The sequence below is a fragment of the Diadema setosum genome, chromosome 5, assembly GCF_964275005.1.
Source record: "Diadema setosum chromosome 5, eeDiaSeto1, whole genome shotgun sequence".
Taxonomy (NCBI): domain Eukaryota; kingdom Metazoa; phylum Echinodermata; class Echinoidea; order Diadematoida; family Diadematidae; genus Diadema; species Diadema setosum.
Window position 1 is genome coordinate 23,530,187 of NC_092689.1, and position 17,048 is coordinate 23,547,234.

The 17,048-nt window shown below is 38.6% G+C and overlaps 1 protein-coding gene across 1 annotated transcript in view; it reads left to right on the forward strand.

Annotated features, from left to right (window-relative positions):
* The first annotated feature begins 3,357 nt into the window (after positions 1–3,357).
* Positions 3,358–17,048, forward strand: part of LOC140228639 (bcl-2 homologous antagonist/killer-like) — a 38,532-nt gene continuing 24,841 nt past the window's right edge. The window contains exon 1 of the mRNA XM_072308888.1: positions 3,358–3,469. The gene's annotated coding sequence lies outside the window, so the exon portion shown is untranslated. The remainder of the gene's footprint in view (positions 3,470–17,048) is intronic.

A 17,048-nucleotide genomic window follows, 5' to 3' on the forward strand; every position in this document is an offset into this window, starting at 1 on the left:
ACACACGCTTTACAGGGATCGGATGCCCCACTCTTTTGCATGAAATATAAAGTGGGAAAAAATTGGCAGCAACAACATAAAGACTTTTTGTTCTTGTTTTTTTTTTTTTTTTTTTTTTTTTGCTTGTCAGACGACTTTCGGCGGAAAATCAGACCTTAAAAGTATGAAAAATTTTTTTTCTTTTTGGGAAATATCTGTGAGAGGGAGCGGAACGACCGAACGGGGGAAGGGTGTGTAGGGGGGGGGGGAGGGTATCCTTCTCCCACACGAGGAAGATTTTCAGACCTGAAATTCAGCGATCTGGTGCTCACTTGTGGTGAAAATTTTGTTTTCTTTTCTTTAAAAAAACACTAAGAAAATGAAATATTCACAATATATTATTGAATGACAAAATCGTGGTATTTCAGCTCTTGCTGTGCGACATCACTGTGAAGGCCTACTAAATAATGGGGCCTATCATCGGCGTAGGCAGGATTTGATCTTAGGAGGAGCGGTTATGTGAGGGAACGAATCAAGCGCGGGGGGAGGGTATGGTAGGGGGGTTTTCCCCTCCTACGGTGAAATCTCTTTGCGTTGAAAATTTTGACATTTTTCAGTCCAAAAACTGCCGTTTGTAGCTATATTCTTCGCTTTGGAAATTAAGGGGGGCACACCAGGCGCAACTGCTGTCAATCACTGGCAGCAACATCACGAGAATGGCATAGCGATTAAATGCGAGCGAGTGGAGCGAGCGAGCATGAACATTTTAACATTTTACAGTCTAAAAACTGCCGTTTGTAGCTATACTTTTTCGCTTTGGAAATTAAGGGGGGCCGCATCAGGCGCAACTGCTGGCAATTACTGGCAGCAACCTCAGGAGAATGGCATAGCAGTTAGATGCGAGCGAGCGGGGCGAGCGAGCTTGAAAATTTTGACATTTTACAGTCCAAAGACTGCCGTTTGTGGCTGTATTTTTTCGCTTTTGGAAATTATGGGGGCACACCGGGCGCAACTGCCGGCAATCGGGCAGCAACATCAGAATGGCATAACGATTAAATGCGAGCGAGCGAAGCGAGTGAGCTTGAAAATTTTGATATTTTACAGTCCCACATGTCCTTTGTGGCTGTACTAGTAATTTTTCGCTTTGGAAATTAAGGGGGGGGGGGGCGCACCGGGCGAAAACTGCTGGCAATTACTGGCAGCAACATCAGGAGAATGGCATAATGATTAAATGCGAGCGAGCGAAGCGAATGAGCTTGAAAATTTTGACATTTTCCAGTCCCAAAAACTGTCGTTTGTGGCTGTATTTTTTCGCTTTGGAAATTAAGGGGGCGCACCGGGCAAAAACTGTTGGCAATTACTGGCAGCAACATCAGGAATTATAATTAAATGCGAGCGAGCGAAGCGAGCGAGCTTCAAAAATTTGACATTTTACAGTCCCCAAACTGCCGTTTGTAGCTATATTTTTCGCTTTGGAAATTAAGGGGGCGCACCTGCTCACAATCACTGGCAGCAACATCAAGAGAATGGCATAGCGATTAAATGCGAGCGAGCGGAGCGAGCGAGCTTGAAAATTTTGACATTTTACAGTCTAAAAACTGCCGTTTGTAGCTATACTTTTTCGCTTTGGAAATTTAGGGGGCACACCGAGTGCAACTGCCGGCAATTACTGGCAGCAACATCAGGAGAATGGCATAGCGGTTAAATGCGAGCGAGCGGAGCGAGCGAGCTTGAAAATTTTGACATTTTACAGTCCAAAGACTGCCGTTTGTGGCTGTATTTTTTCGCTTTGGAAATTAAGGGGGCACACCGGGCGCAACTGCCGGCAATTACTGGCAGCAACATCAGGAGAATGGCATACTGATTAAATGCTAGCGAGCGAAGCGAGTGAGCTTGAAAATTTAGACATTTTCCAGTCCTAAAAACTGTCGTTTGTAGCTATATTTTCGCTTTGGAAATTAAGGGGGGCGCACCGGGTGCACCTGCTGTCAATCACTGGCAGCAACATCAGGAGAATGGCATAGCGGTTAAATGCGAGCGAGCTTTAAAATTTTAAAATTTTACACTCCAAAAACTGCCGTTTGTAGCTATATTTTTCGCTTTTGTTTGTCCCACTTTTATTTAAGAACCATCCCCCCCCCCCCATCGACGCCTCTATACATATTAGGTTGCTTTTGTTAAGTGAAATATCTGCTGCACACTCTTTGATAAATTAGGGAATATACGTCTATGTCAAAAGTGTACAAAGTTTATCCCTTATCCTGTATAGTGGACCTTTTGCATGTTCATGATTGCAATACAACGATCTGGTGCATAGTTCTGGCGATATTTGGACAATTTTCCATTAAGAAAGTTCGAGATTTGTCCTCATCTCGGGAATTGCTTGGGGGATACCAATGATTTGTCTGTCTGAACACTTCCTTTGGGGCGGGGCAAATGCCCCTTTGCCCCCCCCCCCCCATAGATTCGACGTCCCTGATCTTCCCTTGGTATGCCCATAGATGTATCCTGACTGAGTCATCAGTCACTGTCGTTTCGATCAGAATGATTCAGGAAATGGAGGGGGTTCAATTATGGCGATAAAGTTGTTGTTATTGTTTGTTTGTATGTTTTCGTACATATTTTGCAGATGGTCCCCAGTTACTCGCGTCATAGCATGTTTATATGTAGACCTATACCATTTGACGTTGTCAACGCCTGAGCCATACCTTACAGTGTATGTCGATGTTACTTTCTTCGCGAGCGAGCGAAGCGAGCGAGCGCTTGAGAAAAGTATACATTTTCCTACAAGATAGAATACTGTTCAGCTCTGTTACCTGTCTGAAGGCCGGCGTACAAACGTCATGCAATATGCCAAAATTGATACAATCACATTTCTGCTTCCTCCATTTTTTCCCCTCAAAATTCAGGGGGGGATGATTGTACAGGCCATCCCCCCCTCCTCCATTTCAGGGGGGGATATATCCCCCCCATCCCCCCCGGGATTTACGCCCATGGATATATCTCACTTATCCAGGTTGATGAAACACGTCATTTCTCCCAGCTATTTTACACAATTTGTTGAATTTTGAATTCATACCGGTAAGATTTATTAAAAAACAAAAAACAAAACAAAACAAAACAAAAAGCAAATGCCACCATTTTCAAAAGTGTCCCTTTGAGAAGCTTTACAACCCTTCAATGTGCAATTTCTCATATGATGTAGGGGCAAATATCATCAAAAACACATTTATGATGTTAAAAACTCAATTAAGAAATGTGACCTCAACTCAGTCCGAGTACGAGTTGAACGTGACGTCACACAACGCCATGTTAATTGCGCCTGCCGCGCCGAGCGAGCGAGTGCCGATAGCTACTCTTATATTATATTACGCAGGCAGTCGAAGTCAGTCTGGAGACCACAACGTACATTGTGTGTGTACTGCACGATACTGGTTATATTGGTTGTTCAACCTATTACTAATACGACGCAAAATATTACATGTCCTGGGTAAGTTCTGTCATTTCATGGATGCCTATTCGTAGAAAATTGTATCGGAAATAGGGCACTTCCTACGGTATGAATGTATGATTGTCAGCGATTTACGTTTGATAGTAGGTCTAAACACCAAGTCATGCGCAGTGCAGCCTATTACAGTAGGCCTACGTAGGTGGATGGAACCAACTATAAATCGTCTTTATGTAGTCCCACGCGTACAAAAAAATATGCGTTCAATTGACCAACACGACACAGCACAGCTCGCTTCCGTTCCTCGTTTTCGTTCGTTCGTTCCTTTTGAATGTCATCTTCTGTTACTGCTAGTACCTAGTATGCAAACAGAAACAATTGTTGGATAAGTTATGATGTTTGCAAGAATCTTCAAGTTTGAAGGAGGCAGACTGAACCAGCAGTGCAGAACTAACCGTTACACAGAAGAAGAACATGTAGATCTAGTAGTAGAAGATGTTCAGTCGAAGATGACACATGTTTAACATTAAAATTAATGGTTCGTCATCTAGACAATTCGGTTCCCCAGCCAGCCAGCACTCTACATACCATGCCCATCCCATGGACCATGGCATTGACAGCACATGGGCATGGCATAGGTTTTCTACCACTGGGAGGTCTAACGTTAGAATCTATGTACAGACACAGTGTAAAATTTACATAAGCCTAGTATAGATCTAGTAGGCCCTAGTAGGCCTACTGGTACCAGATGTCTAACTACTACTTCGTTTACTAGGATTACTAACAGTTAGTAACTACGACTACATGTACGTATGTAATAGTGTAATAGTGTCTAATTGTCTAGAGCTAGACTAGATACGTAGATGGTTTCTAGTTAATACAAAAAAAAAAAATTAAGATGGCGAATGCTGAAAATAAGTAACGGTGTTATGATAATAATGGGCTAGCCTACGCACGCACCTACCCTTGGTTTCAAGGAATCAGATTGTTTTGGCAGAGACCTAACTTCAGGTTTCTAGCGTTTAGGCGTCTAGAGCTAGGCCTAACACCACTTACCATAAGGTCGCCACCATTTGAATAATCTCCCACCAACGTATGTATATGTGTAGTTTTACAATACTGCAACCAAAAGTGTGACATTGTACTACAAATTAAATTCCACTAGAATGACCTCAAAATAAGCTTCATTTTAATGAATAGTGACTTCTTGATATTCAGGGTTGTACAGAGAGATAGTGCACAAAAAAGCTCTGTAAAAAATTAAATCAGAAAAATGTTATTTTGTGTACATTCCTATAGGGAAATCCATTGAAAATGCTTGGTGTCCTATGTAACATCCGTTACATAGAATATTGAAAATAATTTTAAACACATATTGTTGATCACAAAATATTTATGAACTTGATTTGTTAATAATGTAACTAATGTATTGTGATAACAGTGCAGAATTTTACTGTTTGTACTTATTTAGGCATTTTCCAAATATGCATAACGCGTGTCGCAACGCGCGTCGCGATTGGACACTAAAGAGAAAGAGGCAAATAGTTTCTTCCCAAATATTTTATATAATTTATATTCTTTTCTTTTGGATACCTATCCTGGAAAGGAACTGAGAAAAATCAGAAAGGCCAGTAAATAGTATTGGAAATGTACAAAATAAAAGATCAAATCTTCATGTGTAACGGTGGTTACATTGGACACCAAAAAATTGCTGATTTACCATTGTTAATTTTGACATAAAGATGTAAATATTTTGGAACAAAAGTCACATATTTTTCATCCCCCATTGAGCTCATTAAAACAGCAAAAATGCATTGATTTTCAGAATTCCGATCAACCTTTTCTAGGATCTCTGTGTAACGGTTGTCGCGTGGACACCAAGCGTAACACGCGTTACGCACTGTTTATAATGGCATTTTAGGAATGAAAAAGGTTTATTAACAGGATTTTCTTTACATGTCATTCCAAATAGGCATGTTCTGGAATAAGATCAGTCAAAAACACTTATAGAAATATATAATTTAGTTGAGTGTGATGCATTTGATCTTAGGGGTACTAATCATGTCACAAATTTGGTGTCCTAAAATGGCCTATTTTTAAGGCATATTGTTTAAAATATTGTATGAAAAATGTAAGGTTTCATATGATTTTATCTCCACTGTCTCTCATATATGTGGGCTACATATCCTGAAAGTTTTAAGTCTTAATTATGTTTAATTTTTGAAATAGGGCTAATCAAACTTAATCACCTTAAATCTCTGCAGTATTGGAAAAATACACATCTAGGTTTAACTATACACAGCCCAGTTGCCGCTGTACATACGTAGCGCGACAGGGCTGTACCAACGAAGCTCCAAACACGAAGAGGGTCCAACGCTCGCATGCGATCGGATTGAATTTTGATACTTTAGATCATTTTTTTGTCACTTCAAACTCATCTGACGAACAAAATGATAATGAGACTTCATATCTATGCTATGAATATTGAAATTTAGATTTAATAACTTACCTAAAATGATGGTTATATGCAGCATGTGTGAACAGTTCACGAACGGTACATCGTCTTTCACGCCAGGCCATTTCCAATATCGGATCTGAATGCCCTTTCAAAAGGTCGCGCTGTCGACCGGGCTGCTACACCAACACTCAAGCAGCGCATCGCACGCACGCAAAAGATTTCCGCAGAGATCAAGGTGCCATTTTGAATTCTGCAACGATGAACCCTGACGGTGTTAGGGAATCCGCCAGAAAGTATCATTTTTTGGTTCCACGGACTTATCACGAGGGCTCTCAATGGACTTACGAACCTTCTGTAATACAAGCATGCCCTTAAGGTGAGTAACGTTTGGTAACGTGTACATTGTTTATAAAGAACGTATAAATTTTCATAAGTTTTGTAGTTGTGTTGTGGTTCCCCACTTTGTAGGTGCCCTCTCGTTGGTCAGACGCTGTATTCGCGTAGCGTATTAACAGCGTCTGGTCGGGCTAGTATAGGTTGTACATGTAGGTTGTTAACTTGAATCCTTCATGTTTTGAAACTAGAGTGGCGGAAGGCACTTCTGACAGATAAGTTAAATGGCCAATAAAATATCTTTATGTCTTGTTATGAGTCCGTAGTCTCTGCGGGGAAATTTGTTTGTATGGAACCCTGCTGAAAACCGTGTACTAGAGGTCTAGCCTATGCGATCACATGACACAGTCGATCAGTGAGTAGACTCTATTTCGATTGCACGATGTGGCGAAAGTTACCCCAAATATTGCTGCATAATGTGTCATGTCATGGGCAAGTCCATGCTCCCCTCAGAAGGCAAAATTTCATCTTTGCTCAATACAGGTACAATCGTATGTTTGGTATCATTTTCAAGCTTATGAGTTGAAGTTTCATCAGGTTCCATGAAGGAAAAAGTTATATTATGTAAATTTATGTAAGTTTTAGCGTGCATTTTAACATGAACAGTGATGAATGATGGAGAGGAGAGGTGGATATCTTAACTTTACCTGGAACTTTGCTGCATAGCATCAGTCAGGCTTCAAGGTCTTTCCTCCTCTGATTAGTCTCTACCATCAGCCCACTTATTGGTGCGTGTGTTCTTGTCCAGTTCAAAAAGGAGGCAAGTCAGACAGGCTGTTTGTAATGTTACTGCACATCAGAGATCATAGTTGCCGATGGGAATAGGTAGACAGGAATTATTTGTTTTCCCAATGCTCATCAAGTCTACAATGTAGTATTAAAAGCATCGATAGAGCTTCCTCTACATCTTCAGCCAGGGAATTCCAGTCCTCTATTACTCTGTGAGTGAATGTGTTCTTCCTTACATTTGTGACCGTCCATAACAAAACTATAAACAAAGTCGCACGCACTGACTTTACGTGAGGACTCAACATAGGTGAACTGGGTCAACCTAGTCAATCTTGAAATTTCCATGTTTTCTGAAAGAGTGATTCTTCTAAATACGGTTGTCAAAGTTTGGGATCATAGAAGGAATGGGAAGTTGTGTTTTGAGCAGTTTTTTTTTTTTGAATAATTTTGATTTATTTATTTTTCTTTTTTTTTGTAGAATAGAGTACCGGTACTATAAAAGTGGATATTTTCACGCTAGGCCGGTGAAGAAGAATTTTGCATGTTTTTAATTCCCTGGAATCAAGACATTAACTACTGGAACATTATGGCAAGCGAAAATATTTGCATGCTTCTATTTTCGTGCTAGCTTCTGGTTGCATAAAATGCGCGAAAATTTCGACACCACAAAATTTCCACTTTTAGAGTAAATACTGTGACTGTTTGTGGCAGGGCACCTATTTGTGGCAGGGGTAGAATCAATAGAACAGCTAATGAACATCATGTGTGCTTAGTCCCAATTTGGAACACAAAGCAGGAGTTACTCGGAATTGTTATGGAAAGTGACACATGATTGGACCTTTTCATCAATGAATGCTGCAAATAGGCACCCTGTACAAAGCCTGTTGCAAACAGAGTTGTTTACTCTAGTGTAATTAGGTAACTGTAAAAGTAGACATTTTCGCGGTGTTGAAATTTTTTACATATTTTGTGCAACCAGAAACTAGCACAAAATATTTATAAGCATGCAAATATTTTTGCTTGCCTTATGTTTCAGTAGTTTTGGATCTGGATGTGTACGATGCAGGGCCCTACTGGTCATAATGCATTGGATAAGAGAGGGCGCAGGGATAATTTTTGAATGAGTTCATGTCCCAATTCAGGGGATTTAAAAACATGCGAACACACAAAACTCTTAACTGCCGAGCGCGAAAAATTAGTCGTGCTTATCTCGAAAGGGTGCGGCGCAGAGTGGAGCGGAACGGAGTGCTCAACGCACCCGTTTGAGACAACCTGGACAACCCCCCTCCCCTTTTGTCTTGAAAGGGTGCGTTGAGCGGAGTATGTTCGAATGTACGCGTAAGCTAGTCTTGGAGGCCAGCCTTTTTGTCAGGTCGTATCCATCCACCACTTTTCCACTTTGTATTTATTGTTATTAATTTTTTAATGTTACTTATTTATTCTCTGGAAAATGTGCATTTGACACACTCCAAACACTCCTACTTTTCTTTTACTTTGGTGGATTGAATCCTACTCTTTGGATAATCTCCCAATTTTCTCCTTTTTTATGCAAGCAGGGTTGAAGGTCTGGTTATTATGGATTTAATTGCTTAGAAATTACTGCAAAGGTTAAACATTAAACATTTTCTTTGTCCGATTTGACATTGCAAATTCCCACATGGCACATCCAAAACGTTTTTTCCAAAGCTTGACAAAACTTTGGGAAGCAAAGTGAATTAGTGATAAACTTTCACAACAACAAAAAATTGTTAAAAATCATTGTAATTTTCATTCTAATTTCAAAATTTACTGAACAGTCAGATTTGGGGGTTATGAGTGGTACATACAATGTATTAAATTATGACATTTGTGAACATTGTTTTGCCTTTCAATGACTAAATGTGCAAAGTCGCCGTGATTTTCATTTTCAAATCAGGGTGTGTTAAATCATGCAGGCTCGAGATAGGTATAACTGATGCATTTGTTTTGTATTATTCTGTTTTACCATTATAACCATCTTGCATCTTGGTGGTTATCCACACACAATAACTATTGCCCTTCTAAAGTTGTACAACTCTATTATGATCATTATTTCTTCCAAGGCCAATATACAACATGTGAAGTATATTAGAATGGAATTAGTGCATCAATGACTCGTGAGTGATTTTGTCATGTTGATGTCAATTTATGGATGTTCTGATGTCGAAGATAAAGTTCAAATCTGAATCGGAAGAAGTGAATGTTACATGTACGTCAGTGGCTGAATTTTCTGTTACTTGGTCACCATTGAAAGTGTGCATGAGTGAGTAAGTACTCATTTAATATCAACACTAAAAATAAAAACATCACGTTCAATCAATTTACCAAACGTGAAGAGGAAGCATCAGCAAAAACTTCCTCTTTTTTTTTTTTCCTCTAGCAATTCACATAAAAAGTGTGATTTAATTTCATAACGATTTATAGTTATTCATTTTGTTTGATATGTTTTCCTCTCATATAACTATATAAACCCTTCAAAAAATAAACGAGGACAACGCAAAGCATAGCATCCCCTTGCCGGGTACAAATAGACTACACACGCATATTTGATGAACTGTGAACTTTGCCCTTTGGCCTACATATTCAAAGATCTGTCAAAACCGAACTGTTCACAGTATGTAGGCCTATATTAAAGATCAAAGGTCATATTTTTTCAATTAAAAAAAATGTAAGATTACTGTAACAGACAGATTTTTACACATAATATTTTTATACACAATATTGACACCACCAGTCCAGTCCACCACCTTCCGCCTCGATCATCACACAGGAGGGAGGGGTGGTCAGCTGTCCATCCCGTAATACTTTTATAGAGGTCTCATGGGCAAATTGGGAAATCTTGACAGCACATGTTTCTTCAATGAAAGGATTCATAATTTCACGAGCTACCTCACATCAGATCACCAGCAGTGTCGATCCATGTTTTGGATTGGGGGGTAAAAAGTTGAAAAAAATGTATTTCATGTAAATTTTAGTGGCTTTGTAATACTTTTAAAACATATTTTTGCATTGCTTTTTGTAAAATTTTAAGTTGCCCAAATTAATGGGGCAAAACGATATTTCTACCCCCCCCCCCCCATTGACGCCTCTGCCTCTCACTCGTTCTTACAAATTTTTAGAGGCAATAATAGATCACAACACACCACAACAAGTCTAAGTTACAAATGTGACCATGCCGCCAAAGTACGTTTGACAGTTTTATATTGTTTTGGTACTTTTTTGGGGGTTTTGTTTTGTTTTGTTGATTGGAGTAGAAACAAATACAACACAATTTCATAAGTGATTCAGCAAATTACACGGGCCGTTTGTCCCCTCCGTGTAGATCCCATGACTGATATAAATTTGCATAAGTTAACATAATTCAGAATTCTGTACAGATGTTTGATAGAAATCTCCTAAAATGCCCTATCAGATAAAACAAGTAGAATGAAAATCCACAGTAAAATGTCTTGAGAAATAGCATTTTCATGTTTTTGGAGAAATTTTCATAAGGCCTAATGAATTTCAGAATTATGTGTTAATTAAGTTTGGTAGCTCCCAGCAAGCCCTATCAGATAAAGCAATCAGAATCGATTCGAAGTAGCATTTGTGTGTGTGTGTGTTTGAAGAAATTGCCACACACATGTCTGCGTATGGAGCCTGTTCATAGTTCCCTCACGAACTATGACGGGAACAAAAAGTCTGGCCTCTAAGACTCCGCACCCTTTCGAGATAAGCTGTATATCGCATGTGCAAGGGAGCAAGGGAGTGGAGTGACTGAGCGAGGGAGGGTGTGGGAGGGGATACCCCTTCCCACACAGAGAATTCATATTTTCAGACCTGTGATTTAGAGGTCATGCCTTCGGTGAAGTATTATTAGATTTTTGCACCTATCAATAACAAAATAAGGAAAAACATTAATAATCAGGGAAATGTGAGGGGGATGGTTTGGGCTTGCATTTTAAGACCTGTAATTCAGAGATCTAGTGCACGCTTTTTGTTTCTATTAATCATTTCATTTCTGTCTATCATAATCAGGAAAATGTGTGGGGAGGAGAATGGGGGAGAGGGATGCTACCTCCCGCATGAGGGAGATTTTTGTATTTTCAGACTTGAAATTAAAATTTTTTGTATTGAAAAGCAAGAAAAATTGATATTCGGGAAGATGTACAAGGAGCATGTGTGATATTCCTTCCCACATGAGGGAGGTTCCCCCCCCCCCTCCCCATGTTTAGACTGGAAATTCAGAGATCTGGTTCACCGATTTAGTAATATACTGTACTAATTTTTGGCTTGTATAGTGGTGCCAGTTGAACATTGGCACACATAAATATTTTATTATTCACAGCTCAGCATTTACCTTTGCATATGGATCCTTTTTCATGTGCCTTTAAAGTACTATTGCTTTAACCCAAATGCATTGTTTCTTTGATGTCCACTTTTCATGAGCTTTTTGCTGTAGATAATAATAATAATAATAATAATAATACAGGGTACTTATAATGTGCCAGTTCCACATAGTTAACGTGCTCAAGGCGCAGTAGAAGAAGTAAGTTATGAAATACAAAAATCCTTACTCAAACATGCACATGAAAATGAATGACACAATAATGATAGTGAAAAAATATACATCATAATATACAATTCTACTGGAAAATGGTCATGAACAAATGAGTCTTGAGGGCAGCTTTAAAGGAGTCAACATTCGAAATGTGACGGATAGCTTGAGGCAACTGATTCCAATGTCAATCATGTCATACAAGAAGATATATGGCCTAATCATCATCCCTGGTTTGCAGTCCAGTTGTAAAAGAAGACCTTAATTCTCGAAAGAGGAATTTGTAAGTCATATTTTATGAATCACGTGTGAAATGGATTAAAAAAGTGGAAATTGATGAATTTATTAAAGAAGAAATCCACTCTAGTGGATTATAAATTTCATAACTTAGAGAAAAAAAAAATCTAGAAAAAAAGTGAAATACAGAAGTTATGACATTTTGAATTTTTCACATTTTTTGGGAAAACTATTCCTGACCAGTCCTGATGAAAAGATATATAGATGCAGATATTTAGGAGTAAATTTTTCACCTGACATCGGACAGAGGGTGTAGCTGGATCCAAGTTTGATTTCTGTATTTGTTACTAGGTGGTCACATATCTAACACCTGTTCCCACATTTTTGGTTGCCAGTACAGGTCTGGTTGTTTTGTGGACTTTTAGGCCATTCTCAAAACTGCCATACGTGTGCAAAACTGCAATTTTCGTGTCGCCAGCATGTTCATACAGTTTAAATCAATGTTTTGTCCTTCAGAAATCAACATTTTTTAGTTCAGTTCATCCGAGAGGCTATTATATACATATACCAATAAAGCTATTGGGACATCTGGGATAATATTAGAAATACGATCCGAAGTTTGATGTAACCCTAAGTACCCCATATCGGCAGAAGAGGACGTACAAGTTCTTACTCATTAATGTATCATTCAAATCAAATCTTTTGTGCTTCATTCCATTGGCCCTCAAGTGCCTTAATGAAAAATAATATTAAATAACAATATGCAGTCGCAGTCAGATACGTTATCCTTTTTTGAGACCCTTAAGAGAAGATCAAGGTACGTAATGCTGCATAGCAGTGTAATGTAACGTTTTAAACAAAGTCAACCTAACACATAAATTGAACCATGATTCATTCATGGAATCTCTTGTTAAAAAAAAAAAAAAAAAATATATATATATATATATATATATATATACTGATCCGAAGCTGTGGAAACCTATTGTTGATATGATCTGATGAGCTGATATCAGATATGTTACTTAAACTTTGCTTCATTTAGAAAAAAGTATGCTGTTATATGAAAGCAAAGCTCCGGTACTTTTGAATACTTAAGGTAATGATTAAAGGGTGTGTACAGTTCTGGTCGAGGTGAGGATTTAGCATTTAAAGGGAAGATAAACCCCAAGAATAATGTGGATTGAGTGAAAGCAGCAACATTAGTAGAACGCATCAGTGAAAGTTTGAAGAAAATCGGACAATCGGTGCAAAAGTTATGAATTTTTTAAGTTTTGGTGTTGGAACCGCTGGATGAGGAGACTACTAGAGGTTATGACATATGAGTGGACTACAATACCAAGAAAATATAAAGAAAATACTACAAAAATCCATTTTTCATGAAAATTACAAATTCCATCAACTTGATATTGACATAATGTTAAGGGTAGCAATTATTCCCCCTGCTTTCTGAAAGCGATTGGTCCACTGCTCTTTCAGAATTCTAGAAAAGTGAATTTTTGTTGAATATCCTTTATATTTTCTTTGTACTGTTGTCCACTCATACGTCATATCCTCTAGTAGTCTCCTCATCCAGCGGTTCCAACACCAAAACTTAAAAAATTCATAACTTTTGCATCGATTGTCCGATTTTTCTCAAACTTTCACTGATGTGTTCTACTAATGTTGCTGCTTTCACTCAATCCACATTGCTCTTTGGGTTTACCTTCCCTTTAACATTTTGCGAGATATTCAGAAACCACTCTATGAGATGTCAAAGAGCATGCAGTTCTAAGGGGTATCAAAAGTTTATTTGATGAAAATCGGTTTTGAAATAGCCGAGATATCCAAAAACAAAATGAAACAAAGAGATGATAATAAAGTTGTGGCATGTCGCCTTTTATTATTAGCACTTTTTTGGATATCTCAGCCATTTGAAAACCAATTTTCATCAAATAAACGTTGAATCCTTCTTAAAATTACATGTTCTTTCATATTTCATTAGAGGCTTTTCATTATCTCACTTAGGAATGTTGAAAACATGAATCCCCACCTCAACCAGTACTGTACAGTCCCTTAATCACACAACAGAAATTGCTCAAGAAAATTAATATTTTTGTAAATAATATTGTGAGAATGGTAACGGCACATCAGATACGTTACCATCAAACAGATCAGATACATTACTAATAAAATATACAGTGCAGCAAAGTTAACTGTGATGCGCTTTTGTGCGCGAATTAACCGCTTGACATCATGCTCTATACAACTTGCTAAGAAAACATGCAGTTCTAAAAGGAATTATTTAGTTTATTCAATGAAAAAAATCGGTTTTGAAGTGGTGGAGATATCTAAAATAAAGTTTTAAAAAAGAGGTGGTAACAAAATGTGATGGCCAATCCACTTTTATTTGAACATCTTCCTTTTACTCTATATACTCTTTATTGGAGTGATTGGTGTTGAGTCTGAAAACATATGCTAACGAACTTTTGATGCGTCAGATACTTTACCACACACCATTCTTCTTCTGATCCAGAATGTATTTAATCTGGCAGAGATGTTACCTGGCATTTGCTATTTACGAGAAGTGTAATACTTATTCATCATGTTTCATACTTAGACCCCGCTTACAGTGCAGGGCTGGGCCGAGCCGGGGCCGAGCCCAGCAATTTTGTCCGTTTACACTGCTGGGCTCGGCCGCGCTTTTAATTCAAACCTTTCAATATTTTGTCGTAGTGGCGCTCTGCTTGTAAACAAACGCAATTTGGTATAGTCTGGTTTTCAGACCCTTTGCCAACTGGATTCCGTGGCGACGAAGTCGCCGTTTGGGCAAAGGCTTTTGGCCAAGGAAAAATCCTTGGCAGGACAAAACCACCTTAAACTATACTAGTTTTCGACGTTGAGGGGGTTAATATCCTGAATAGCGAAATAGTACGGGCAGAGGGTCTGGAAGACAGACTAAATTTGGCCGCGCATTTGGCCCAGTTTGCGTTTACACTGAGAAAAGGCCGGCCGAGCCCACCTCCAGAGCATGGCCAAATGCGCAGCCAATTTTACACTGAAATGAAGGAGGGCTCGGCCGCGGCTGAGCCGCGGCCCAGCCAAGCACTGTAAACGGGGTTGTAGTCAATGAACAAATGCAGGTACAAAGTTGAATTACATTGTAGGGTAACATATTTTAAGTCGGAAGATATATATTTTCTTGCTTTTTATTTAGCCTTCACTTTAATCAGGATCATTTTCATTACAGATTAGATCATGGCCGACTCCGAAATGTTTCCATGATGTTTGTTTATGTTTAAGCTTGTACTTGTAGTTTTACATGCATTGCCATTTTAAAGCGAGAAATAAGCAATCAACGATTTTTGAAGATATTACATGTACCTCTGGTAATGTAGCTGATATGTGGTATTAACATGTAAAAAATGACTTTGCGTTTGGAAATGTTTCTAGAAAAAAATATGAGCTTTCAAAAGTCACCCATTGATAGCTTTGTATTCCTAAGGGATCAAATTTTGTGAATTGACAAAACATAATGAAATCTTTGATGTTGAATTTTTATCATTTGTACAACTGTAATTGCACACTTTTTCGGAGAATGGCCCTTGTGATTGTGTTAGCAGACGTTTGAGATTATAGGTTGTCTTTGGACATGCAGGGGATGTATTGTTACCTCAGGGGCTATTGATAAAACTTGTTTAAGCATTGGCCATTCCTTCCTATTACCTCTTTCATGAATTGCTGCTGATGTTGGTTGGTATATGATTACAACAACCTTGCCTGTGTGGGAGTCTTTGGGTCTTTGGTTTTCTAAGTACAGTGTACTTGGCAGGTACATGTATTTTTACCAGTGTTATGCAATATGCAAATGAACACCATGCCCCCAGCTCTCAAAGCTGCCCCCACCCCAAGTTTCTAATGTTTTCAGGTAAGACCCCGTTTACAGTGCGAGGCTCGGCTGCGGCCGAGCCATGGCCGAACCCAGCCCCGCTTCAGTGTAAACGCGTAAAAGGCCAGAGGCCAAAATTGGCCTCGCATTTGGCCTCGCTCTGGAGGTGGTCTCGCTCGGCCGCGGCCGAGCCCTACCTCTTCTTGGTGTAAACGCAAAATGGGCCAAATGCGCGGCCAATTGCGCGGCCAATTTTAGTCTGGCTTCCAAACCCTCTGCCTGTATCTTTCGCTATTCAGGATATTAACCCCCTCAACGTGCGAAAACTAGTATAGTTTAAGGTGGTTTTGTCCTGCAAAGGATTTTTTTTTCCTTCGGCAAAGGCCTTTACGGAATTCATTTGGCAAAGGGTCTGAAAACCAGACAGAGGGCAATTCCACGCCAAAGTGGACATGACATCTAAAATTTCGAATTCATATTTCCCACGCAATTTTGGTATCAAATGAAAGCTTAAAGTTTGAATTTTATGGATTTGAGTAAAAATGTTTAGTTTTAAAACATATTCGGGGTCAATTTTTCAATTGTTTAACTAACCTTATTAATTTTCAAAAATGCATAAATTATAATACAAATGGAGCATGGCCTGTATTCAATATTTGAGAAATAAATGTTATGAATTGTTATATTTAGAACTTAGTAAATATGAAAGAAACAGTTCATTTCATGTTTTTACGGTTTCCATGATTTGTTACGCTTCAGTGACTTCCCAAAGGTGACCTTGTATTTTGTCCTTCCGTTACCACAAAAAGAGGTCTTTTTAATATTTTATCAAAAATAGTAATATAAAAACCATAAAATTTTCAGTGCAAAGCAAGTTTAGGTAGACCTATAACTTGGCATCCATCCATCCACGAAACCCCTCCTCTTTGAATAATTATAAATAAATTAAAAATGTCCTTCCGTTACCGAAGCTGGTAACGGAAGGACAAAGTTGTGGTAATGGAAAGACTTAGAGTCTGTTTTTAGCTATCTAATGTCCCTAAGATGAGAACACAATGTGTCAGAACCTCCTCTAAGTACCCTTGACTAAATTCAAATAACAAATGAAGCCACACCTCTTTCCTGAATGCAGGTCGACCCAACATTGGCTCAATTTTGTAATTTTGTGCACAAACCCTATGGGAAATAGTGCTCTTTCATAAAACTCATAAACATCTGATAATTTTTTTCTTTCGATCACTTTGATTACTTGACTTTTGCCTACATGTACAGGTAACTATGGTTAAAAAGTGGTCTGTGACAATTTTCTTTGCAAAACAACAACAAAAGGAAAAAACAAAGAAATACAAAAGAAATTCAAGAAACAATAAAAAATAAAAGAATT